Source organism: Patagioenas fasciata, chromosome 13 (assembly GCF_037038585.1).
Source record: "Patagioenas fasciata isolate bPatFas1 chromosome 13, bPatFas1.hap1, whole genome shotgun sequence".
In the NCBI taxonomy this organism is placed as follows: Eukaryota; Metazoa; Chordata; class Aves; order Columbiformes; family Columbidae; genus Patagioenas; species Patagioenas fasciata.
The window spans coordinates 20,056,022-20,083,434 of record NC_092532.1 but is presented as its reverse complement, the minus strand read 5'-3'; the positions used below and the strand labels follow the sequence as shown (position 1 = coordinate 20,083,434).

Genomic DNA, 27,413 nt, shown 5'->3' with positions numbered 1-27,413 from the left:
GGTCAGTTGGTTGCGGTAACTACGAGAGAGATTTCCCGCATGAAGCAGGAACAATTTCTTGCATAGAAATTAAAAGAACCCTCATATAGCCCTCCTCCAAATTTTCTTAATGTCAGCAACAGCTTTCTTAAAGAATGGCCCCCAAAACTGGGGCCCAAAATGTATTCCATTGCAATGTAGAGTAAAAGGTTACTTCACGTGTCTTCTAGATTACACTTCCGTTGAAACCTCTCAGCATGCTGGCTTCCAATTTTTGTGACTGCATTAACAGTGCTGACTCATGTCCGTCTTGTGAGTCACTGAGACTCCCGGGTTCACCATTATCATTTGGCTTGTCATTTATTTCCCATCTTTTATTTTTATAATTGGCTATTTCTGTTTGGAAGAGTACAGCACTTATTCCTATTGACCTGCATTTCTTTTCAAACCACTTTCCGAATTTATACTACGCACTTGCAGTCTCTCCCAGCTTGCTAGCATTTGCAGATTTAATAAGCGCAGTCGCTATTTCCATCTTCCAAGCCTCTGCTGAGAACAGTGAGCAGTATTTGTCTGAGACAGACTGCTGCAGAATCCAGCATGGGAAGCTCTTCAGTTTCACCAGAAATCGTTGAAGAATGCAATCTCAACATAGTTTTCAAACAGTCCTGCACCCATCCTACAGCAGCTTCGGCTTGAGGACACCTCCTTCTGCATATGTTGTTAGAGGAGACAATAGTAAAGGTTTTCCTGGAGTCAAGACATTTGACTCATACTGCTGCTTCTCCATTCACAGGGTCAGTTACCTTTGATAGAAGGAAATTAGATTGCCTTGACAGAATTTGTTCTCAATAAATCCATGGTGACTGTGAATCTTTGAGTTTTCCTACATGCTTGTATATAATGTGTTTAAAAATACTTCAGTATTTTTCCAGGAATTTTAATTAGGATGCGTGATTTATAATTCCCCAGCTGCTAACCACTTCACTTTTTCTTAGAATAGGAACCAAGTTTCTTTTTCCTCTTAGCACCCTTGTGTACCAGTTTTTAAAGTGAGCTAATATGACTTGTGGAACTGCTTCTGTTACTTCTTTAAATATCCTAGGATGACAAAGTTCATCAGACCCAGCTGATATGAAAACTCCCTAATATGTATTTTTCTTCTTCTGGGTTAAGATCTTATCAGTCCCTTACTGGTACTAATTATGTTAGACTCATGATATTGCAACTGATCTTTTTTTAAAAGGGTGATGAAAAAAGCTGGTAAACACTTCAGGCTTGCAGAGCTCCCATTTGTTCCGAGTACCGAGGCTTTCCTTCGATGTTTTTTACAAGCAGTGTGTGGCTATACCGCCGCACACCGATAGAAAGAACAGATCCTATTCCAGGAGATGCTGTTCTGGAAAATGTTTTTAATGCTCAGTTTGGCTACTATTGTTTGGATTCCTTACAATGCAGATACACAACGCATTTTCTTTTGTCCTACAGAGCCCAGAGCAATAACATTTTGAAAACCTCTTTGGCCCATCCTAAGAAAAATCTTTATCTTGAACTGAGAACATAATTCAATAACTACTCTTTATATAATTTTGAAAAAGTGGCTTTACTTTAAGCTACATACAGTTAATTGTACGGCCTTCAGGTTACAGACAAGCATAATTTTTCAGAGAAAATAAGTGAGTAGAAATCGGGAGATTATCTTTACAGAGATCACGAATTTAATCACAGCATTGCTCACAAGAACACAGATGCTCAAGTAAGAGTCACGTGGAGGATGGAAACATACTCATCAGTAGGCTAATGGTATTTTTAATTGCTGTCCTTACTTACAAACAAAATTGAATCAGTGGAGAGGATTTCAACTTGGTTTATAGCATGAACAAATCCTGGTCATATTTTAGTTATTTTCAACAAGATAAATTCCTAGGAGATATATCCTATATTCACTTACACATTGCAGAGTATAAACTACATATTCAATCTCGGACAGGGAAAGTCTCATTGGGATCTATGCCCTTTGCCTTCTACATCCATGCAGCATTATGGGTTTAGCCCATGAGCAATCAAAGAAACGTTAACTGTGCTCCAACAACTCCATTTCTATCTGACATCTGCAAACCAGTCGCAGCAGAAATGGTGGGGTTATAACACAACCTGAGCCACTGCTTATTTCTACCAAGACTTATTCAGCTTGTTATTGAGTCTTATGCAAACATGTGAGCAAGTTATCAAATGATACTATGTTATCAGATATTCCACCAGATCTTCAGCCTGTGTGGAATGACTGGCCTTCAAGGCCAGATTAACAGATCTATTCCTAAAGTTTAGGCACTTCATCTCAGGAGTAGACTTCATAATCCAGTGCTACGGGAGATTTTGGAAGAGCAAGCGGAAGGGATCTGGAGAGTGCGTGCTGAGCAGCAAGCTGTGTGCTGTTTTCTAGGGAGGCAATGGGGATAAACTGGATCTTACACCCTGCTTTGCAAGCACTTCTGCTCTCTGCAGTCAGGGAGAATCTTCTGTCCATTCAGACCCCACAGCTCTGATTCCCCTTTGGAATGATACCACTCCTGCCCGTTCACTCACAGAACAGAGCAGGGCTTCCTTTTTTCTCCTAAGGAAATGTATCGGTGCTATCTCCTTTTCTGGTAAAGGCAGTTGCTCGGAAAGGATGTGTGGAAATGTGTGTTATTCATGCTTTTTCTTAAAATATGTCAGAGTGAAAGAGCTCAAGACTGATTTCCATATTCCCTATACTACAGAGTTGTTCTATCTTTGTGCCCCTGTCAGAAAAGCAGGGAAAATTACAACTAAAAATGTCAGGCCTCACCAGATGGTTAAAAAAAAAACCTCAAACTCACTGTTTTGGTGCTGGGTTTCAAATTAAGCTCAAGTTTTATTTTAGGTACTAAAAGCTTGGATCCTCAGAGATTTATCTTCCTAAAACCCATTTGACTTCTGTGGGAGATTAATGAGAGTTAAGTGCCAAGATAGTCTCATAAAACTGGGCAAGTGAAGCCTTTGATTTGCTGTGGCCCTCGGTTTCAAGTGAAAGACACTTGGCATTTTGCAAGGTCACTCCTGGAGTGGCAAGGTAGGGACAGAAATAGGTGTTTTGTCTTCCCAATTGGGTGGCCCGTTACAATTTTTCTTCAATTAAATGAGTTACAAGTTCTTCAGTTATATGAGAACACCCTGCATCTGAAACTTGGCTGTTTCAATGTGCCCTGGATTAGCCTAGGTTACTTGTTCCCTTCTGAGTTGTTTATGTACTGTTCCCTTGTCTTTGCTGTCGGGCAAATGCTAAAAATAAGAATTTGCTTATCTAATTTGTATGGATCTTCACAGTGTATGTGATTTCACTGTCTCCTTTCCCCTCGAGCAGTGGACAGATTTTCCAGACCTTATGACTATGGACTATGCATTCATTGCTGTCAGAAGTCTGAGGATTTTTCCTTTCAATACTGACATGTCAAATTAAGACACCCTGAATTTTTCCATAGGGAATAGTTAGAGATTGCAGTATCTGTTCTGACTGGGGTCTGGACTTAGAAACTCTGATCTGATTATATTTACTTCAAGTCTGGAAATCCAATTAACACCTTGTAAAATAGTTTACTGTAAGCATGCCTAAAAAATTGCTGATATCCATGAACTGATTTTTTGTTTTTCCTTAGTTTAGATGGGTAAATTGTATTTGGTGTCAGATTAATAACTTGTATGACAGAAGAAGAATCAGGGTAAGCTTCCCTTTGTTGTCAGCCCCTATGCGAAAAGCTTTGCTAGAGATGCCATGTCAGAGAAAGATCAGGTTATTCTGCCTTCAAGCCTGTCCTGTCACTGCCCATTCTACCAAAATAGCTCAATATAAGTTCCTGTTTGTCAACTGCAACATTGTTTTTGGAAAAAGGAACTGCAGTACAGAGTATGGTTTGGATTTCATCAGAATAGACACATATTTCAATTATCGCTATCACGAATCAGTAGAAAGTTCTAAAATGTAAACTCCAAGTGGCAGTTTGAGACACAGAAAGAGTTGTTTGAAGTTCTGCAGGTACAGTTCTTTGTGTACTCTTGCACACACCCAAAATATGCAGCCAGTTTAATTCCTGTTTGAAAAGGTCTAATACAAAATATATTTTTCACAGCAGGAAGTATGATAGTATGATGTTGGTCTTTATAATACTGAGTATAGGATTACCTTATCTGTATATCTTCTCTTACAAAAAAGAAGTAAAACAAGTGAATATACCCTTAGAAGCCTACGGATGGTATGGAGGATTAAAAATGCACTTTCTTTTTTTTCTGTGTGCATCATCTTTTTTTTTTTGAGTTGAACTGAGAAAAAATACTGAAAAACAACAGAGCAGTGAGTTATATTGCGACAGTCTGAAACTTCTCTGTATACTGGCTCCAGCTGTAGAATTGTTTTATCGCTGAGCTGCGCAGCATGTGTGGAGGCAGCAAGCACAGCAAAGCAGAGCAAAGGCGCGTTGGAGATGGCCCTGGAATGGTCAAGGATGACTGAGAGCTTCATCAGGGCCAAAGAAGAGAGAGGAATTCCTTGTGAATATAATGAAATTGGCTGGGAGACCAGTCAAACCCAATAGGTGGGCTACACAAGAGAAATAAATAAACTGTGATATAGAGGAGAAGATAATCAGACCTGATGGAAGAAGAAGGAGGATCCTAGTGGACCCTAACCTAAACCCAAAGAGCATGCAAGAATCAGTGATTCTGCAGTTATTCAGGGCTTTTTTAGAACTGTATTGTTCAGTGACTGAACAAGCATATGTGTGGACCTATTTACTTCTCTGATTATGTTCTCTCATGGTTGGAATTTTGCCTCTAGTAGAGCAGAACTGACACTATGTTTGAATAACAAGCTTTTGCTCAGCAAATGCTCTAGAGATGTCATGAACAGACATATCTGGAGCCTACCTGGACCAAAAAGCACCTTAAGAGCATAGGAGCTTAACATATAGAGACATAGTTTAGTAACCAGCTGGCAAAGCTTCTAGTTTGAGATCTTTAGCCAGATTCTAACACCATCTCCACCAATATGAATATAAATGAATTTCCAAGACCCAGACTGGTTATGTCCAGTAAATTAATTGTCCCTGATATCAGAATTTGGTCCTTCCTCTCAGTTTTATTCTAGGGTAGGTCAGATTCCTTGAGAGAATAATGAAACATCTAAGTCATCTGACAAATCTCCTCTCTGAGAGTGATACAGTGGTGAAATAGGTCAGTGTAATTCATGGTTGCTTTTGAATCTATGAGAAAGGAGACACAGGAGACTTTTCTAATACAGGAGACTGAATCCTGGAGACAGCAAGATCAGTTATTACAGGGAAGATGCAGAGAGATATGAGAGCTCTAGAAAAACAGACAAGATTAATTGAATGAAATACTTTTAAGTAATTCAATACAGTGTTGGCTGCTATTTACAAGTGCTTGCAAGGCAGGACAATTCCAGTGAAATAGTATAGTACAATATATAACATATATGATAGCATAATATACAACACACTGACCACTAGCTTACACACTTCTTCTGGACACATTAGTATTCTAAAATTTAGGAACAACCAAAGAATAGTTAAAAAACGAAGAAAGCAAAGGAAGTAATTTTTTAAGATTAAAACTAAGAATCATGTCCTAACAGTACCATTTGGAGTTGTTTGCAAGCAGATATAGCTTGTAGTATTTAAAACATGGTAGATAAAATGTTATTCTTAGCAACACGAGTTTTCCTCTTTTGATAGAGAATTAAATTCTGGTTCCAGCAAAATTAGTGGCAACTTTTGAGGCCATCTGAAATGATCCATAACTTGCAAGAATAATTTCTGAAGGTATATGTGTCTAAAAGAAGTGTATGGCCTATTCTTATGGCAGAGCCAGAGATTATACCAAATCTGTTTAATGAAAAAGTACGAGAAAAATAATGAGTAGCTGGAATTAGGTCAAGGCCTACACCAGAATATTTAATTTGGCTTCAATGAAAGAGCCTGGATTTATCACTGGTTGTTAATCTAGGCACTCTGATTGTCCTCATTTATCTTCCCTTCAGAGCTACTGAGGAGAGCTTCAGAAACACATTTCAGCACGTTGTGGAAACATCTATGCTCGCAGCTAGTAATGAAGAAATAATGGAACTAATTGGTGCTATGTAATGGCACTTGGCAAATTAATGTGACCTGTTAGAGAGTAAATAAAAGCTAGTGCTATTTCTGGAATACCGCTTAGAAACATCTTGACCAAAGACCTGGAGCATCCAAACATTTGATTGATGTTTTTTTTACATAGAAAACACTGACATCAGTGGCTTTTGGTTAAAGGTGTTATAAGGAGGGCTCTAGAGATTAAGAGCTCCCGTATCGCTGCTAAGGACAGCGCAGCCTGTGTACTGTACGCAGCTGCCTCTGTCACAGTCCTGCAGCTCCTTAGTTGCTGCCATCTCTGCTAAGATGGCAAGGCCATCCTGCTGATCCCACCAGCTCCTGGAATGGGGTGGTGTGGTCTGGAATGAGGCGCCCAGTGCACCGCATGGAAAACCATAGAGTACAAAATGCTACTTTCCACTGAGGTGCATTCCCAGCTGGAGACACAAAGCTCTTGTGTGTGGATATTAAGAACCATCTTTTGAAGTTAGTAACCTGGGATTTTTTAACGTGTACTCCTTTCCTCCACAGTACGGGAAGTTTAACCGCAGATACTGTCCATAATTCTATATAATCTATAAGGGCCTTGCAAGGACAGCTGAACAACTGCAGGCAGTCAGGCACTAGAGCATCTCCTGAGCAAGGCCTTACAGCCACGGAGGGACGGCGCGTTGGCAGAAAAGCTGTGTCTGCTTGGTGCAGGAGGCTGCTCGGGGAGCGCTCACTTGGAGTGGAGCTGCGGGTGGGATGAAATCAGGAAGGCTGCCAGGGCACCCTGTGACTCACAGGGGAACTCCCACCTACATGGGGGAATTCAGAGCCAACAGGCAGAAAAGCTGAGGCACAAGTTGTGGGCGGCTCAACTGGCTTCTGTCGCACCCTTTGCAGATTCAATCCCGTACTAGCAGAGCCTGATGACATTAACCAGCCTTTGCTTGTTATCATCCCATCTTTGTCCTGAAATCTAAACCAAAATTAATCTTTTTATTTTTGTAAATGGGTCAACAAAACAATATCTCTCTCTATCCTAATGACTAAGAGATGTGGGTAACCTCTTTGCCTTGGTTTGGGATATTTTAGAGAAGATTAAATAATTTGTTGCTATTACTGCAGGCTTGCATCACAAACTAAATAGATGAAGGTATTTTGAAGTGATGGCTGCTTTATTTTATTTTACTTTTTAAATAAAGGCTTATATAATGTTTCCGAAGTACTACCTTTAAATTTTTCAACTGCCCATTTACATTGGTTTTGAAAGTCCTTCTTCCTTTCCCATTTGAATAACAAATCCCAAATAACAAATTTAAACTGCTATTTATAAAATGCAATGGGTGAGTTGGGGGTTTTACTGATTGCAATTTAAAGTTTACTCAGTTTTGAACCTTCGTGTTTAACCAAATCATTTCTTTCTTGTTAATCCTATTGTGAACAGAAAACCAGCTGCATTGATAACAAAAGCAATCACGTAAACCTGATTTTACACTGGGGATCCACTTATCTGTAATTTGATGTCTGATTATTTGCTTTTGACTGCTTTTTTCTTTAGTTGCTGGGATTTCCTTCCCTTCAGGTCTCTTAGTTTGAAGATGCTCACTAGAAATCCCATGGTATAGCTTATAAAGCCCCAATACCTGAACATTAACTGGCTTTGCAGCTCAGCTGCTGTGATGCTGGAAGTCCGTCCGGGCTCAACCCACTGAGGGGACGGCCACGTGGAGCTGACCTGGGCACAGGGACGGCCACCTCTGCCCCGCCATGGGCCGCTTTCCTCGTCTCTGTGTCCTGAAGGAAGAGGGCTGAAGGATGCTCAGGACAACAGCCAAGTGGCGACAGCGGGGAGGAAGACGGCTGTCTCCTCTCCCTCCCCTGCTTCAAACAGCCTCACCCTTAGCAGTCACCATGCCTCTGTTTTTCTGTCGTTCTGGTGCCCTGCCTGAGTGACAGAGAGCCCTGGCCAGCAGGGAAGGGAATCTCACAGTTACCTTTTCAATGCCTTCCCAATTTAGCTTTCTTTTTAAAATGTACGCTCTATACGTACTTGGCCGAAGAACAGGACAAAGAAAATTAATAAGGGTAGTTTTTCCTACTCAGGGTTTGCTAACAGCATTATCTGTGAGGTTGCTCTTTTTGTTTAAGAAAAGGAGGCTACTCAAGCTAGTGATTTCCCAGTTTTAGAGACACCACTCAGTTGTTAACTTCAAACAGAGATGCGGATTTTTCCTTAATCTTTGAAACTGAGGATTTTTTCTAAGTTTGAATATACAAGGCAATTCAGCTTTCAGTTCCTGTAGCAGTGGTTCCAGGACTTGTATGTAAACTGTTGAAAGCACACACTGTAGACACTGCCTTTTTTTTTTTCAATTGAACTGTCATGCAGATGATATACAAAGATATCAGTGGTCTGTCTTAGGGATTGCTTGCATGGGCGGTTCTTGTGGCCACAAGACGACTTTGCTTCTGTACTAATTCTGCCTCTCCTTTGGTGTCTTGCACATAATATTTATATGACTGTTTTTCCTACTAAGCATTTGGACTATTCCCCATAGCAGTGTCTGCTTCTTAAGGCTTCTTCAGATGAATTCCAAAATAAAAAGCTCAGTGGCCCGAACAAAGCAAAGGACCAATTTCACCAGTTAGGTCTGTAGTTGCAAATTGCTGTGAAATTACTCCTTTGCCTGAGGATGTGTTTCAGTGTGGCGGTTTGTTTGTTTGTGTGTGGCGGTGGTGTGTGTGTTGTGATTTTCTTTCAAAAAGGTGACTTTGTTCTCGTGAGGATGTAGTATTACTGAGGATGTAAGGAGAGGGGTCACTCTTTATTCCTATGCTGTTTCCATTTGTGTTGTACCAGTTAGGACCCCATCTGTGATCCAGAATTCCCACTGTGCCAGGCACAGAATTAAAATATGTTCCCAGCCTCAGAGTGCAAGGTATCTTATTGACTTTGTTGTTTCACTTTACTGGATTCCTTTTTATTGCTATTTTTGTATATTCTTACTCTTTCTACTTCTACTTTGGTTACTAAACATGGGCTTTTTACTAAGCTTTTTAGTTAAGAATTCCTGAGCTCTGATCCCATGTGCGATATTCGCTTAGTGCAAGCAGAGCTACTGACTCATGCATCATGCTTAATCTAGGGTAATGTTTCATCTCTTAAAACCTGTTAATTGTCACCACCTTATGTGGACAGCAGTGAAGGACTCCTTTGGAATAAACCGTGACCATCTAAAACACTTAAGCGTGTATTTTTAATGTTATTTTGAGATTAATTGGTTCCCTGATCTTTTTCACCATGCATTTGGCACATCAGTTGTGCTGGCACAGTGGAAGGAGCGATGTGGATTCAGCTGAGAATAGGAACTGTTTAAGTTGGCAGTCTTTGCAAGAAAAGAGCATGAGGAACCCAATTAGGATATGTGGGCCCTATCTGGATGCTTGAAACAGTTGGCTGTGTCTAGTAAGGCAAGCAGGGGATGGGAATCAGTCAAAGGGTGGGATGTCTGGTTGACAGAGACTGTTGGGCTTCAGGAAACAGAGAAGGTCAAGTCTATGTGGAAAAGATCCTTTTCTTGAAGCAGACTGACAAACAGTGCTGTGAATCTTGCTCACTGCTTGTCTGTGAATGCTCGCTCCGCACAAGAGAGTGGAGATGTTTGGAAGATCTGTTCTTTCAGTGACAACGCGATTTTATTGAAATCTGAAATGACCATGAACCTACAGCTTTAGGATGCACATCATGAATGTAATTCTTTTCATTGAAATCAATAGTGAATGCTCTTTGTTTTCAGATAAACTAGGTATTTGCAAAATGTTCATCTTCCCAGGCACAAGATGTGCATACAAGATTGTAACGAATGCCCCTTGTACTTGAAAGATAATATTAGACTGAATAAAAAGTAATGCAGATCATCTAAAAGATCTTCAAGGGCAAAATGTAGTGCCACTCTCGCTGGCAGACATGAATGTAACTCGGTTGTCTGAGGATTTTCTTCCTGTGGTTGGTGGACTTTTGAAGTGAATTATAGAAGGCTGAAACTTGAATCTGCATTACATGGTAGGGAAATGACTTGGGAAAAGTTGAATGTGCACTTAGAAAAGCTGCATTTGGAGTGTGTCCTTATTAGACATGAACAGATGGACACGGGAGATTAACCTAGACTAGGGTTTATTTGGTGCTGAAAAAAAAGAGTGAGTTTTAACTGATATGTCTCCTGTGCTCGTAGTTGCTCATCAATCCCTCCTCCATAGGCTTTTTTGTATTAAAAAGTTAAAAAAAAAGAAAAAAGAGAATGGCAGTGTCTTCTGTCATTTCTCTACTTCTCTGCTCTCTGTTTTAATGAAACCTGCAGGGTATGTGCTGAATTACACTTGGGGAGGCCAAAAAGGCATCAATTTATAAACACAAAGCCAATTCGTCTCACCTGTCTCCAGCTCTCCCCCATCTCCCATAACCTTCACCGCAATTCCCCAGATCCTTCCTGTATTTCCTAGGGCTCTCTGCTCCCCTTCACTAGGTTTTCATTGCAGTGCACTCAGCCATCCCATGTTTTCCACCTGTCTTTCTTTGGCCAGCTGGCAGTGTTACACACAGTATGCGCTGTAGCTGATCTGAAGCCATTCACATGGTACCCGAACAGTCTGCTGCCCAGGGGTTGCATGTTATTTATTCTGTTGGACACAGGCCTCATAAATTTAGCTTATTAATAGTATCACATTTCTGTAACAACCCTGCAAATTATGTGAAATTATCCACTGGATTAAAAATTTGTTTTGAAACTGACAGATGCACAAGTGATTATGCATAAAAACGCAAGTGCATAGATGCATAAGCTTCAGTTCTTCAAGAAACCAGTCTACATATTACTTCAAATAAGCTGTTTCTTTTTACCAAAGAGCAAGGTCTGATGTTACGTGGTGGTCCTACAGGGTTATACCTTCAATCCTTATGCTGATTCTCAAGCCTCAACAGTGTGGACCCCATTTGTGGTCATTTGTACATGGGTAACCTCAGACCCAAGTCCTTAATCTCTTTCTCACTGTGTCTTCCACTGTTTGAAGCCCTTCTGCAGTGTTATGGCTCACAGGAACAGTCAGGTAACTGCAGCATAACAGCTCCCACACTCCAGCAAAGCAGCAAATACTAAGCAGCGAATCAGATACTAATGGATCATTACTGCTTTACTAAGCAGATTAGGCCAGCAGAACTTTGTCAATATAAATGCATTTGTGCATCAATTGAAAAGATCAAGATGGTTCTGACAAACCTCTGTTTCAATTCTGGAGCAAACATTTGCCTTATTTAAGGTGTTGCACCAGTCTGAGGATGGAAAAAAGTTTAAAAATATACTTAATGTTTACATTCCTTGTACACTAGTGGCTCTATTCTCATTTTTGGTTCGTTTGTTTAATCATTCATTGCTCCTTTTTAAGCTGCTTTTGGACTGGAAACTTGTCTCATTTGGTCTCTTTTTAGCTGGTGTTATTTCTGGGTCTGAGTGAGTATTGCACATTTCCATCATGAAAGCAAAAATTATGTATCAGAGATTGAGGACTTGTCAAAATCATCAGCCTGTCACTATAATCATCTGACATTTGAACTGTCAGGCTTTAGAGTTTTAACAAATGCAATTTCAGCTCCCTTAACTGCTTGCTGCTTGAATGTAGAGGCAACTCTGGCAGAATATGCTTTCTGGGCTGCTAAAAATAGCAAGTTCATCTAATGACTGCAGTAGAATGCCAATGTCCTGGAGACAGGTTGGTAAAGCAGTCTACACAACTTTCATTACAGTTAGAATAAAAACACCTGGCTGCCCAAAGCAAATGTCATAGGATTAATTGGTGTACTTAAATCTAGAGCCATGGGATTATCTATCATTAGATAATATCATCTCTGTTTCATCAAACTCATCAACTGAGGACCCCTGTGGTATGGTCCTGTACATCTTGTCTAGAAAGGATCTTGACTTGACTTCACAACCAAATAGCGACCTGGTAAAAAGGAGCTAAAGTTTCATTCCACTAGTCTGAAGTGCCACTGTAAGCATAGACAGTCATTTAAAGTAATTTCCAGGCAGTAAAGCTAACTTTTCTGCTGATCAAATCTATAGATCACAGTTTTACAGAAAGCTGTGGATAGCATTCAACTTCAGGATTAGCTAATGACTCACCATGACCGGGGAGGGGAAAAAAGGTGTTTGAATTGCCGCTGCTTGACTCGAGATGAGTTCTCAGTGTTCACTTCCCTCATACTGTGAGTACGTAGTTGCTGGTTTGTGGCACAGAAACAGCTTCACTCTAAATGGCCATACAAAATATTTCCTACCTTGAACTAGTAGGATAACAGGTTCTTACTTGATTAATAAAGTCCTAAGTACCGTGTAATAAAAGCACTCTGTTTTCAGTGGATCCAAGATGTGGTTGGCAGAGTATAACTGAACCAAACAGTTCACGGTTGTTCAGAGTGGAAGGAAACAGGAAGACTGCCAGGTAAACCAGTTCAGCTCTTCCCTTCACAACAGAGAGTATGTAAGGATCTCTAGGTGTGACTCTTAAAGGAAGAGTGATAATTCTTGCTGTTTTAGGAAATTGTCCCCTTTGAAAAGCCTGGTTCCTGTACATGTAGCTGTACTTGTTAGAGCTGTTTCAGAAACAGATACACTTACCTTTCCCACCAAAACACGAGTTTTCCTTGGATCCAGAGATCCTTAGGATCTTTTGGCACCTGCAGCTTGAATAACAGTGAGATCACATTTTGTTAAAAGCACTTATAAGACTTTGGAGGAGAATTCCTCCCTTCTGATAGCATAGGTGTATAGGATTCAGTTTAACAGTTGCAGAGTGATTGATTCAATTTGTCATGAGAAGTTACCATCCATCAGCTGATGTGCACTGTGATTACCCCAAACTACCCTCCTGCAAAGCAGCATGGCCAGTTTAACCTTGCTAACTTTTCTTTGTGGTTACAATAGGCAAAGTATTTATGTTGTTCCAGGTGACGGGCAGAAGTTTTCAAGATGAAGTGTGAACAAACCTGTAGAAGTCTGGCACCAACACAGGGATTTCAATTACAGAAGAGATTCCTTGGCGATTTGAATATTTGGATGAGTATTTGGCCCCAGTAAATTCACATTTTCATTCTCATTGGTGTTTTGTTAATGATTAATAGCTGTAGAGAACAACTTAGAACAGTAGTACTTTATTCATACTGAATTTCATTATGAAGAATGGGGATATGAAATGAGTGCTGACGCTACTGCCTTAATCTATTATGATGCTTATTCATAGTCTGAAATGCCAAGGGTACAGTTTAGGAATAACTAGGGAAATTCTTTAGTGAACAGTTTGACTCACAGACCACCTAGCTTATCAGATCAGACCAAAGGGTTATTTAATTGCAATATTGAATAAACTTTGATTTATGTAGTTTATAGAACAATAAAACTCATGAGCTCTAATCACAAGTTACTGTTGAATTCCTTTGTGTCCCATAAATTCACGGTGGGTGCAAAATTGCTAAAAAGCTCCCCAGACAAATCTGTAGCACTTTAATGTAGTTCTTTAATAAAGGAAATGTCCTCATTTCCCGCATGTACTGTAGTATGGAGCATAAAGAGCAGAACATAAAGAGCAGAAGATGTTTTGATCTCGGCAGTGGATAACTGGGAGCAAGAAGCTGGAGCAAGGGAGGAGAAATTCCTGTTCGAAGAAACAGAGATGAAAACTTTTTTTTAGCAGTAATGATTGTTTAAAAATACAGCCAGTCATACAATGGAGAAATACAGTGAATTATCCATAGACAATGTGATCAGGATGTTCTATTGTACTACCACACACAGTAATGCTACTTTTCTCATCAGGGGCACAAAGCTATTTTCTAATAATAGGCACCTTATGTGGGAAAAGGGGGAACAAATTCTACCTAATTAGCCGCTATGGAGACCAGACTGACTTCTACTGTGTGCTGCTTCTCTCTGGCCTGAGTATTCTTTCACCCAGATTGAGAGGAGTCAGGAGTCTCACCTTTTACTTAAATGTGAGCAGAGTGAAACATTACTCTAGCTTTTTTGAGCTCTTACCTTGATTTTAAAACCAACTCAAACTTTCAGACTGGGATGACAAGTAATTGCAGTTCTAATCACTGTTCTATTAGCTTAAAGAAATTTCCTGATGATATCTAACTTTGAGTTTGCCTTTTCAGCTTTGCATGTCCCAATAATACATGCACTTAAGTCAATATAGCACAGTTTTGCTGGTCCATCCATCCATTCACAAGCATTCTTGTAAAACAAACTATCTCATTCTGCCGAAGGATACTCCAGACTATAACAGTGTTGTCTCATGAGCTTTTAGATTTAATCCTAAGAAAACCAAATGAACAAGGATAATTAGCACAAGGAAACCTGCCGGAGCAAAAAAATGGAAAGAAAAAATATTTAAAGGCACTTTTAACCAGAATAATTTGTAAAAGTCCTCACTGTTTTTAATCTAAATATTTTTTTTAATTAAGGAAGTAAAGGGGAAATAAACAGAATGTGATGTAGGGATTATCAGCCGTGAAATGTTATTAGTTGTAGAAACAAGGGATGTAGGTTTTCTGATGGAAAAATAGATTCGGTTTTCTGGTTTTATGGACAGTTATATACCTGTAGTTCCAATGGTACCAAAAAAGATGCTAAAATGACTGCAGGAATCGCTATAGGCTTGCTTTCTGTCATCCGAGTTGCTCTTTTTGCTCACTATTAACGTGCAGCAAGATAGTTATTTGTACCTCCTTCACCAATTTTGGGAATAGAGTGGAAGAAAATGTGTGGAAGTATTTCTGAATATTCAGAGTAAGAAATCCTGAGGTGGCAGATAAATCCAGCTTTGCTTTCCCTGAATTTTGGAAGTGCATGGGAAGGATATCCAAGCACAAGTGAAGATGTGAGTAGTGACAGCTGGAGATGGATTGAACTCCAGGGCAGGTGAAGCTGGATCAAGTTCCATCCTAGTGCAGGATGAGGAAAGCAGTTGCCATATGACTGAGTCTCACACCAGGTGATGTGGGCGCGTCTCCCTCTTTTGGGAGTACATACAGTCTTCTCAGTGCTCTAAGAGACCTTTATTAGCAATTTAGGAGTTTGTTTTATCTTTAGCTTAGTATCTGTGGATTATTTTTGCCCATGTTTCTTTACCCGACCTTGTTCCTAGCCAAATATATGGATGGACATGCAGAATGTCAACTATGAAAACCCACAAACATTTCATTGCTCTCACCTACTACTCTGGGGTGAAAGGAAAACAATATTTCATGTATTTTTAGCTATGACCAGCAATGTGACTGTAAGAGGGACAGCAAAGAAATAGCTGGCAAAGTTGCTTTAAAATAGTAAGGAACTTCTTCAGCAACAAAAACTTTCCACCCCCACTTAGCACAGTCAGCTGTACAAACTAACATTTTTGAAGCAAGAGCTTAGATTAGGCTCAAGTTTATATTTAGCAGCCAAGTTTCAGTTCTGAGAATGAAGGTTTAACCCTAATATGGGATACAACTAAACACTGCTAGAAGCAGCTGAATGACTTGAAACAATGAAATGGTGAATTTTGACTCATACATTGTCAGCAAAAGTCTGCACTTATACAAACTTGCTGTCAGTCAAAGCAGCTTGGCAAATGTTTTGTAGGAGGAAAACATTGCTCTGTTACTCTCCTCAAAACCTATAAGGAAAGTATTAATATCTGTTAACTTCAATTCTAAGCATACAAGTAGTCTTTCAGAATTCAGAGCGCCAAGTTATGCCAGAAGTTGAACACTTATTATAAATTTTACAAATGCACTGATCAGTCTGAGTGAGCCACATCCGAAATACCACTAACAAAGAGTCCCTTTAGCCAGCTAGCACAGTGGATCCCGATCCTTGAAATTTAAGGATTGAGAATTTAGATTCAAAAAGGGACTAGACTCTATATGGGCAAGAAGATTAAAGTTTAAGTGTTGACACCAAGACAATTTTAATTGGAGTGTTCAGGCTCATAGTTCAAGGCTTGAGGAAGTCTCTACTAGGGATAGTGACATCTACCATGAAGCTGTGATGACCACACAGGGTTGCTGTTGTACGGTCCTTATGCCACTGTGCATGGACCCCATGAACAGCAGTACCAGTCAGTTCCCGAGTTGGTACTGGATGAAGTACAGCTCTAATTTGGTAAAATATGCATATTCATGTCTATGATTTTCTGCTGTATTTCACTATCCCTTTATGTTAACACCAGGATCAATGATTAGGTTTGTCCTGTAACTCCACAAGCAGTTGCTTAGGAATAATATTGGGGGAAGCAAGACTTAGGGGAACTCTGTAATGTCACTGCCAGAACACATGAACTACACCTTCAGGATGTACTAGAAATAGGAGCAAGAGGTTGAAGCAACCCAAAACCACTTTAGATGCAGCTATGGCTGAAGCAAACACACTCTAAATAGTTGTCTGAGGGCAGAATAACATTTTCTTTTGTATTCCTCTATTTTGGCATTGTTTCAGCAGACTTTCAACATTGTAAGTGTGCTACAATTGTGCCTCTGAATTTTTTATCTTTAAATCATTACCTGTGTTAACAAGTCAGTTATTGCTATCTTTTATTGCTTTTAGCAGTTTCTTTTTAAAATGAGCTGTAGGATATTGATCGGATTTTATGTGACTGAATCACAGTAATATAGCATAGCATAAATATTACATGTTTCCATTTATCTTTTCAGAGTGTTCACAGTTAGGATGTTCCACTTAACAACCCTTAAAATAGCCACTCTATTACCTTGCAAACAGAGGAGAAATACATGCAAATGAATCACTGTAGCAATTTTTATAACAAACATTAAAACATTACAGGGAGCATCGAACCCAAGCATATACTGAATCATGGGTTCTTAAAAATAAGTGCCTATTGACCTTATATAATTGGACTTTTGAAACATCTTAGGGACTTGGCCAAAATACGCAGCAGTGCATTAGCTATTAAAAAACCCCACTCATTAAACTAGCACATTGTGTATTAGACCATCATTCAACTTCATCTGTTTCCAGTTCATATAGAATCTGGGAACAGGGTTAGGACTCTAATGCAGTAGAAATATCATTACATAAAGATATTTCATGAGAAATAGTGTCACAAGAGCTAATGTGTCTTTACTGTAGATCGGGCTTTGAGTAATTACTGCACCTTCTGTAAGTGTTTTGCACTCATTTTAGTGTCCTTGTCCATTGACATTCACACCAATACTGTCTGATCACTCCATAGCTCTGTCAGCCAAGACCCGGTACGTAAATTGCTTTCTCATGTTCAGGTTTCCCAACAAACAGTTGACATCTGATGCAGTGTCCCACTTAATAAAAAGAGATGTGCTCCTGAAGGCACATATTACTTGGTCATGCTTATTTACCTCTTGTCATACTTGCTGTTTAATATTATTGGGCTGATTTTCAAGAAGGTATTGAAAGCTCAGGCACTTGAGAGAACCCGCTATTCAAACGATGTACAATTAGGCTGGTGCAAGCATGGGAGTTGAAGAGAAGCTTTGCTTTTGGCATGTTACATACTCACTGAGTAGAGGTACCAGACTGTGCCCAATCTGAAGCGGGAACTTGATATAACCTAAAAGGCACCAGTTCTGGTTACTGCAGTTAAAAACAGTGGCAATAACACCTTATCTGAAGAGGAAAACCATGAAGCACTAATAAGCAATATTTTGGAAATAAGGTGAACATGGAAACAATGTAGGAAATTACAGTTTTCAATTTTCAGGGCAGACTGAATACTGTCAGTTGTCATGGCTAGGTAGTATCCTGTTCTCCAGCTTCAAAGTGAAATGGACTTCTCTGGCAGTGCTGCCTAAGTTTACACTTTATTCTTACCTTTAATAGAAGCAGATCTGAGGTCTTAATCAAGGACAATCAAGGAAGCTGTGTGCAGATGCCAGCTGGCTAATATAGGAGCAAAGCAGGTCACTGCCCTCTTCTCTGGGTGGAAATAATTGTCTTCAGCTGTGCTGCAGCAGTAACAGTCCTTGGCCTTTCCGCACTGGTGAGTAAGGGCCTGGAGAAACCTGTGAGCAATATTTATAAATGGATCTTGTAGGTCACTGACAACAGCAGGAAAAAAAACATGTTGGCAATCTGTTTTTAATTCTGTTTTAAAATGCCATGACTTCTTCAAGAGCAGGTACGACAACTTAGTCCTTCAAGGCCAGAGGCGAAGACCGGTATACAGTATAAAATGAAAGCTGTTTTCCTCAGACTCATATGATACAAATGCTGAAAACTATGGTGGTGCAGGTCCAGATGATGACCCATTCCATACTCCTCCTACGACTCCTTTTTCACATTCTAGTGTTATTTGCTCAGTATTGTCACTGTTGCTGCCTTCACTGAGCAGCCCACTAGGCTGCAAGGCAGCAGGTGTCTTTTTGTGAAGGTACATTATGTTGTTTCCTGCCTTGTTTGGCCTCTCATGTCCTCTGCATTAGCCCTTAGATAAATTTCACTAAGTCTTTCAGACAAGATTAGCTATTTACATAGACTTGTTTTTAACAGCTGATATTTCTTAGTTCTGTGATTTCATCTCTTATTCACATGTCAAGGATCCAGCCAACGACACAAAGCAGACTCTTAACTACTCCTTTTCTGCTGATTTAGTCACTCCCTTTTCTTCTATCATCCCTCTCTGAAAGTGAGTACCACTGTTGGAAACCCTTGCCATTATGCCACCAACTTCTTCCAAATGTACTTGAGCTGTTTTTCAACTCAGTTATCACCATATGTATCTGAGTCTATAGTACAGAAAAGTTTTAGGATACTGCTTGCTAACAAAGTGATTGAGCAGATAAATGCCATAGATGGTTTTCTTTATTAAAACGTTTTTCAATTAAAATACAGTATCTGAGCAGTTGATTAGAATGGTGTACTGTTGGGACATTCAGATTGAAGGTGCAAGGGAAAATCATCTTGGGCAATCTTTCTTCTCTTCAGTTGTTTTGTGCATTACAGGTAATAAGACAGAAATGAGGACAAAACCATAATTTACTGTCTATATCCTGCTGAAGTTGCAGGTAACTTAACAAATGTAGAGACAACTGTTGAGCAGCAAGACAGAATGTTAAGTGTTTTTGTTGTTGGCACAAGGCAAAAGATAGCTTTCACGTACATGGTTTGAGATTAACAAAGCTTCTTTTCCTAAAACTGTGTTTTGGCATGAAGAACTGTTTAGAGTAAGGTAGCAAAAATAGCATCAGTGAGAATGCACGGAGCAACCTCAACATAAGGCTGCTAGGAATTCAGTACCATAGTATGTAATTCTCTGAAAAATTTAGTGATTTATTTTTTCCTAATATAAGCATATTTTCCTATATAAGCATATACCTAAATATTCCTTGGCTTTTTGGGAATTAAGTGGGAAACTGTGTTTTACTTGCATCGAGGTCATGGGGTGCGGGAATCTTCTGCCCCATTTTGGTCTGCAACCAGTGATAAACTCGAACGTGATAAAGTGGCATAGTTTATAGTAATGGGCAGACATGCAATGATGTGGAAGAAATTAGGTTCATAGGGAACATGTCTACTATAATGTTTCACACTAGAAGCCAATAGGTGTTATAAGAAGTCTTTGGTCTACGTAAAACTGACACAAAGTTGGAAAACAATTCAAGCCATTCTGTCTCAAAGGATCCTAGTAATGGTAGGAAACAGTGTATCTTTATTATACAGACTACATGGAACTTTGTAGCATCTCCATTCCTGACGATATTCAGAACTGAACCAGATAAGGCCCTAAGAAACTAGATTCAACTGTGGAATTAGCCTTGCATTGAGCAGGGAATTGGACCTGACCAGGAGATGACCTCCGGAGAACCCTTCCAACCTCAATTATTCTACAAATTTGAAGTTCTGTATTCAAAAAGTCTTAATCCCTTTCCCTATGTGGAATCAGTGAAGACTTCCCAGAGTGAGATTGTCAACTGTTCTCTAATTACTTATAACTGTAGATCATGTGCACGCAAGCAGAATACTGCAGTAGTCTTTTACAGAACACCAAGCTTGCAAGAATGCATGCTTATTTGCATGCACAAATGCCTGATAGTTTGTAAGCATAGATATAGAAGCAGCAGCTGAAAATGCAGTCTCTGCTGTGTCATTGCAACATTGCTAAAAAGAAATCTTACAATGTCGATATGACTCATGTCTCAGGTGATGTCACGTGATGTCTGGAAAACAGGGATTTTTGAAGCAGAAGCAATACAATTCCTCTTTGTGTCGCATTGATTCGACTTCATTTAAAGAGATATGCATCATTTTGGCCTCCCACCAAAAAATAAAGGAAACAAACAAACAAAATGCCTTTATTAAATTAGAATTTAGAAATAAAGGCATAGAAAGGATGATCAGATGATTACAAGAGACACGTCAGTCCATAAATTCCAAGTGATTCAATCAGCATGTGTGAATCATGTTCGTATTTCTCAAATTACAAATATAAATTACAGAGCTAGAAAATCAAGCTGTGAATTCTTCTTACTTGACAACATGAACAAATGATGGAAGGAGTAGTGTACTGCTTACCTTGGAATCTCAGATTGCAGTTCATCTTTCAAGTGAACAGTTGCGGATTAGTAAAGGTAACAAGCTAATACCTGTTAGGCACATGTGTCTAATCTTGCTCCCAGCACCCAAAATTGTGAGTGTGTTCTTGGAGCCAGGCTGGGAATGCAGCCTCCCTGACAGCAGTGAGCCTGAAGTAAGACATGAAAGCCTAATAGTAGAAGCTATTCAGTTTCTCATGAGAGGCTAAGCTCCTTCCAGTCCTGATTTTGAAACTGTTCAGGATTGGGCTTTTGGAGTGCTCGATACTATTTATATTTAGGAATGAATCATCCCATTTGCTTCTCACTGTAATTGCCTATAAAGAGATGTGATCACAGTTATCTTGTTGACCTTGCCCTCTTTGATACATTGGGTGATTTACCATTCAGCAGTTGCCGCTGGCTCAAGGCGATGTGAATGCCAATCTTTATCCACTACAGCCTGGTGTGACACAGATGAATGTTTAAATTACAGCACTTGCTGTCACATATGGTTCTTTCAGTCACAATGACAAAAGTAGATTTCCCCATCTGCTGTCACGGTCAGGTGTGATTCAGAGGCTGCAAAAGAAACATTCCTGTCAAACTTACTTGAAGGGTTTTTTTGGGTAAATTGGTTGGTGACGTCGCCGAAGTGTGAATCACTGCAGAAAAGTAGCTTCTAGAGCAATGAACGGCTGATGCCTCTGCTGCTGTTCTTGAGTTAACAGCTCCGGTCATTAGAAATAGCCTCCTATTTTTTACAATTAGATTGCTTTCCAGTGTCTGCTGATTTCAAAGTAGTTTTGAGGAAGAAAAGTCACAATGAAGTTTTAATATTTGTGACTCTCGGTGTAAACTGGATTATCTGGTTGCCATCCCCCTTGACGCATACAGAACTGAGATAATTTTTAAGGCTAGCTGGTCCGAAAAAGCCACCATGTATGCATTTTGAAAGCAGGGTGTGTTGCTATTAAGGCATTAAGCCCAGCAAGAACTGTTTAGCTTTTCTTTAGGTGCATTCACATTGTTTTATTTATATGATATTGTGACAATAAGGGTACTTTCTCAATATCGTTATGAAGCAGCTGACTTTGTTTTTAAAACAAAAGAAAAGACTTGCAGGAAAATACTTGTTTTGTGTGAAAGAAAATGATTTTTGTTATATTGCTGTAATAGGTTGCAGTAAACGCTGTTGAAATCAGCAAAAGAATTTTGCAGGGATAAACCACTATTTCATAGGTTTCTAATAATCCTCGCAGTGTCCACTCCATGCCGCAGAATCCCCTCCATAGGTCCAAGTGTGCGGAGAATCTGCCTTTCCAGTGATAAATGACCCACAAAGGAAAGAGTTATATTGATAGAGTATTTCATACTAGGGAACTACCAGTTTTGACAATTGAGTCTAAGGACAGGAATTTGAGGCCAGAAATCTCTATCTTCATGTTGTCTTCAAAGCTAACAGAATGATGGGAGTTTCATAGCTGCACTCTCTTTTAATGTAAACAGTTTCCATGGGCAAGCGTGGGACTGGAGGTTACCTAACACAAGCAAGTATGTGTTCTGCCGGTCCTTTATCCTTTGTGCTCATTTACCAATGCACAACTCATATTCATGTATGCTACCGCAGAATTTGGTGTGCTGTATTCTCTGCTGGCCCTAAAGAGAGACGGATGGGAAGATGTTGTATTCCGTTGCAAACCCCAAATCCATTCTCACCTCGATCGTGAGCAGTGACCTGTGTTGTGGAGCTGCCCTGTCCAGGCCCTCGGTGGCTCGAACTGTCCACAGTGCCCATCAGCAGCAAACCGCTTCAGCAACTCCCGTCTGCTGCCAGGTGAAATGTAGTGGTGAATTATACTGAACTTCATTTAACATTTTCAGAAATTAAAAATAAAAGGACCCGCCATTCAGATTTGCTTCTGTACTGTCATTTAGAAGTTCATAATGGGCAAAGCCAAGTTTAATTGCCCTGTATGATAATGATCAGGTGAATGAAAGATGGAGTCAAGTTAGGCTACTTTCAAGTCATCGCTTGTCATCAAGCACTAATGGTCACTGTATATGCTTTTGTTCCACAATAGTTGCAAAGTGACTCAAGACTGCTTACTCCTCAGTGAAATGTAATGATTTTATTGACAGGAATGTAGGGATATGACCCACCTAGGGCTGACATGCCAAAGAGAAGTAGTAAAAAAGTCATAAAGGGATGTGCCTGTTAGGGCTTCCTGACATTTTCCACTTGTAAGAAGTGATTTTTCAGCTGCTAATTATTTTGCCTTAATTTTAAGAAAAATTCCATCTTCATTGTCTACATGAAAGCAGTTAATATCTTGGTTTTGTTTTAATGCTTATAATCATGTCCAGGTATACATCTAGCCAATGACAATGTTTGGGCTTTGTTTAAGAAATTCCAGTTACCTTTTGCTTGAATTATATTTGTGCTTTTGTGCTTTGAAGCCATGTTGACTGAGATGGAGCAGGAGCTTGGGAACAGGGAACACTGGGGGAGGACTTGGGTGGTGTTGTACTCTCAGGGCAGAATAACATTCTTGGCTGTTGGTTTTTGTTATTTTTTTGTTTTAATGTCCTATGTTCTGAAATACTTTTGCACTCTGAATATTGTGATGTTGGAAGCTGGATGGTTGTAACACATGCTTTTAAACAATCTTACAATTTGTTTGCAGATTAAATAACTTTTACAATTCTTGGCATATTTTGCACTGGGAAATGACCGTAAAGGACAACAGCAGCTCCATTGTAGCAAAGAGCTGTGCTGTGTTGGAGGGATTCTGGGGTTCTGCGATGCCCACCTCTTTACCTGGAACTCAGATGTCCAGGATGTCTGAAATGGTAGAGAAAAGTAAATAAGTGCCTTAGGCAGGAGGAAGTTGAATTAGGAGGCTTGAAAAGGAAGGAGCTGTACTAACCAGTCCAGGAAACGAGACATCGATGCTAACAAACTTTGAGTCTGAGATAGGTTACAGACATGGCAAGACCCACGTGAAAAGATGGACTGGGAGCGTTGGCAGAAAACAGAAGTATCCCGGTCTTATTAACCAGGGGTTGATCTACTTGGAAAAGAACCTATGCTCTTGTGTTAATCTTGTTTGGATACACTTTACTGGAGCAAAGAAAAAATAATTTGAATTGCAGACTGTGCTTTGAAAGCAATTGTGAATTAGCTCATTAGTGCTTGTGGGGTGCCAACGCATCTAGAACTTATTTACTGCCTTTAGTCTAGACTCGTGCATTTGTGACATGGGCAATATTTTCATCTTACTCTGGATGTTCCTTAAACAGCTGCAATGTCCATTTTAGGTTCTGAATAAAAAAGCAAAATACCAATCTGCTGTGCTATCAAAAAACCTGCAGGTTTTAAGGTTGACCATAAATGACTTAAGCATTTTCAAAGCATCAACATCATCTTCATCATCTTTCCTCAAATGGGAGCATTCAGATGCTATTATATACAATTTGTTCTCTTGTGTTAATGTGGTAACCTCTCCAGCATCATTAAGGAAACAAAGTCCACATGTCCTTCTGAACAAAATTATCTCTCAATTAGTGTTCCTTATAAATCTTAGCTATTCTATTTATTTGACAGTGAAGCATGTAAATATGGGTATAATTAAGAAAGAGTAAATAATACATCAATGATACCAGCTACAATTTATGAATATGAGAATTTTATTACAGTTCTTGCCAGGATAAACTTTATGAAGAATATTTTTGATTTTACTGTATTTTTTTTACTTCTCTACTTGATACAATGCCGAAACTTTCCAAGAGTTGCAGGTATACAGCTTTGACTAGAAATACTAATGGACAGTAACATCAAGCTGGCAAATTTCAGCCAGCACCCACTTCAGTTATAAGATGTGTTTGAGAATGAACTTGCACAAAAACTGACAATGGCTGTCAGTTTTCTTTGAATTTTCTAAGGGAATAATTTGAGGCTTCACATTCAAAACTCTTAGGGTTTTTGCTTTAGGCTTCACCTAGAATTTACAAATATTTTTCTTTGATTAAATTTGATGTTCTTTCATTAAATCTCTCAGAAATAGATGTTATCATGAAGATTTAGTGAGATTCCTGCTTTCTCGGCCAAATCCAAATCCTACCTTAAATCCATCTGGGCACAAACCCATTTCTTGGTGGCTTTTTTTCTTTTGCCTCTTGATGTTTGTGGATCTTGGTATGGTAGTTTACACTTTCGATAACTCAGCATTTTTAGATAGTGTATCACAATGAAGGATTCAGACCTTCAGATGAAGTTAAATAACTTCATTCCCTCCATCCTAACCTGTGGCCCCACTGGATAAATATTCCTATGAAGAAGACAAAAAAAAAAGTAATGCAATTGTATAAGTATCTCTACAAATGAAAGATCCAGATCAATAACAGTAAGGACAATTTCTCTGACCACTGCTATAATTTGATAGACACTTAAATTTCTGGCTGTCTCGGGTGGGTGATTTACTTCCAGACATGCCTGGCTTGCATCAAGACAACACACAAACCACGGTAAATTGTGCAGACACAGTAGAGTTATTAATGACTTTGATCGCTTACCAAGAACTAAAACAAAGTCAGCATTTATCTCAATGATTTTAAATGAGATTATAATAACGTCATCATCATCACTCTTTAAGGACTACTATATGAACACAGATCAAACAAACACATGTGTGTTCTGAAGAAGTGCCCTCTGCTACACTTAGTATCTGTGGTCTCTTCTGAGTGATTGCATTTGTGGTTACCTGCAGTCACCTCTGGTTTTGTATCTCTCTGGAAAATAGATTTATAAGAAGTAGAAAACAATTACTTATTTACTTCCCTATTTAGTTTGGCTATAGTTTTAACAGCAGTTACATCAACACTTGTGTTTTCTGTGTGCCTCTTTAAGTTCTGCAGTCTCGCAAGGTAACAGTGATGGGTGCACAGACTTGAGGAGAACAGACAGCGCGGTGCTGGGAATCCCTGTTGCAGCCGGTGTGAGAACTTGCGTCATCCTTGTTTACAACACTCCACCTCATGTCCAGAGATACAGGAATTAATTTCTGTAGCATTCAGTGCTGGGATGAGCTGAATGCATTTCCCCTATGGAACTTTTTTCCAGAAATGTGGCTGATGTGTTGAATCAGAGGGAGGGAAGTGGCTGTTTCTTTCTTAGGAAGTTAAGGGTTTGCCTTTCAAATATTACACTTAAGAAATCTAAGCCAGGCTTATGGAAATCAGAGGAATTAAGCACTCTGGAGAGCAAGATTAAGTTAGTTTAGTTTGGGAGAAGGCTATGTATTTGTTCCTCAGACTTTGGGTTCTAACTATCTGAATTCCATTCAAGAATTTGCCTAATTCAAAGCCCACATTTTCTGTTGCATTATAAATGTTTTGTTGGTTTTTAAAACCAGCTTATTCTTTTCCCTTTGTTTCCAGCTTTCCAGAATCTGGCCGCACATGTACCTTTCAGACTCAATGTGTCCAGACACCATGTGCCAGTGTGATCTCTGCTCTGTTTTCTCTAGATGCTTTAGTGCGGGGTGGAACTGAGCCGTGCTGCTTACTGCTCCCAGATGTGCTCACCGAGTGAAAGGGAGAGAACCCCCCTGAGGGAAGATGGCAGCCAGGAGTGGCACCTGCACTCAAGCTGGACAGAGAGATTAAAGCCTGGAAAGCCCTATGAAGTACAGGTAACTCCTATTTTTAAGCACTCTAAAGAGTACCAGCTTCTGAGGAACCACCAAGTAAAAACAGATTTGCACTTTTTCCCCACAAGGTTTTCCGAGTTCAACGTGTGTTTCTCAAATATAACGTTGCCATTTTCCTCTTGTTTCACGTCAGAGTATTTTTTCAAGTCTGTGCTGGGATGCAATAGGTTGTATTATGTGTTAAGGACAAAACGTCTTTTTAGATGGCAACACCATACTGTCATAATCTGAAAACTGGATAGAACCCTGAACTTTTCACAATTCAACAAATCATTTAAAAACCCAATTCTGAGTTAACATCTTCCGCTTCCGCTTTGGACAGAGTGTGAACTGAAATTGATGTTTGCTGGTTGTGGCCAGCCTTGTCTGTGTCTATACATGTATTAGCTTATTGACTGAGAGCTTGCTGGGTACCTAGTTTTGAATATTCCATTTAGCCTTTCGTCACTTTTGTCAGAAGCTAAAATTTCCTTGTAAGTGACATGCAGTGACTAAAACCTTACTGTTCCAGCTGACCTCACTGAAAGGATATTGTCACTTACATGGCTGTCTGCTTAAGAGCATTAGCACTTTCATTGATGACACTAAAAAGCCCAGGTTTTACTGTTTCATTGACGTCAGTAGAAAGGTAAGGCTGGTTTACACACAAGTAAACCAATAAGGATGTACTGCATTATACAATTACTAAAAGATAATATCTTTTTTTGCCCATTGCCTTTATTTATTAGTGACTCATATGGTCCCAGCACAAAATTCACACTGTGTTTTAATGACTTCTATTGTTACCTCTTCAGCCTGAAGAAAAATGGATCCCTATAGCTCATGTCATAGCCCTTACCAAGCAGGATTTGCACCAGAGTGGGGAAAATGTAAGACCAGGTATTGACAGCCCTGTCTTCTACTAATGGAGATGACTATAGAAATAATTCATCTTCTTTCTACAAGTGCGATGACTTAATTGTTTACTTATTCTGTAGT

At 39.5% G+C, this 27,413-nt stretch overlaps 1 protein-coding gene across 1 annotated transcript in view; it reads left to right on the top strand.

Annotated features, from left to right (window-relative positions):
• PDP2 (pyruvate dehydrogenase phosphatase catalytic subunit 2) overlaps positions 1–26,404 on the top strand; it is a 57,242-nt gene extending 30,838 nt beyond the window's left edge. Inside the window, exon 3 of the transcript XR_010652290.2 lies at positions 26,253–26,404. The gene's annotated coding sequence lies outside the window, so the exon portion shown is untranslated. The remainder of the gene's footprint in view (positions 1–26,252) is intronic.
• The last annotated feature ends 1,009 nt before the right edge of the window (positions 26,405–27,413 follow it).